Source organism: Pygoscelis adeliae, unplaced genomic scaffold (assembly GCF_000699105.1).
Source record: "Pygoscelis adeliae isolate BGI_AS28 unplaced genomic scaffold, ASM69910v1 Scaffold83, whole genome shotgun sequence".
Taxonomy (NCBI): Eukaryota; Metazoa; Chordata; class Aves; order Sphenisciformes; family Spheniscidae; genus Pygoscelis; species Pygoscelis adeliae.
Genome location: NW_008824467.1, coordinates 3,790,270 through 3,790,832, shown reverse-complemented (window position 1 = coordinate 3,790,832; position 563 = coordinate 3,790,270). Strand labels below are relative to the sequence as shown.

The window sequence follows — 563 nt, the reverse complement described above, 5'->3', positions numbered from 1 at the left end:
CAGGAATTCATGCAACTCTGCCCTGAGATGGATAATGAGCCAGTTAAGAGTATAAGGGTCAGCATTACCAGACAGACCAACATGGGTGATATTATTGTGAGTATCTGCTACACACTGCCTGATCACAAAGACATAATAGAATCATAGAATCATTTAGGTTGGAAAAGACCCTTAAGATTGAGTCCAGCTGTAAACCTAACACTGCCAAGTTCACCACTAAACCATGTCCCTAAGCGCCTCATCTACATGTCTTTTAAATACCTCCAGGGATGGTGACTCAACCGCTTCCCTGGGCAGCCTGTTCCAATGCTTGACAACCCTTTTGGTGAAGCAATTTTTCCTCATGTCCAATCTAAACCTCCCCTGGCACAACTTGAGGCCATTTCCTCTTGTCCTATCGCTTGTTACTTGGGAGAAGAGACCGACACCCACCTCGCTACAGCCTCCTCTCAGGGTGTTGTAGAGAGCAATAAGGTCTCCCCCAAGCCTCCTTTTCTCCAGGCTAAACAACCCCAGTTCCCTCAGCCGCTCCTCATAAGACTTGTTCTCCAGACCCCTCACCA

The 563-nt window shown here is 47.4% G+C and overlaps 1 protein-coding gene across 1 annotated transcript in view; it reads left to right on the top strand.

The window, feature by feature from the left end:
• Positions 1-563, top strand: part of SRFBP1 (serum response factor binding protein 1) — an 83,767-nt gene that overhangs the window by 37,741 nt on the left and 45,463 nt on the right. The gene's annotated exons all lie outside the window — the stretch shown is intronic.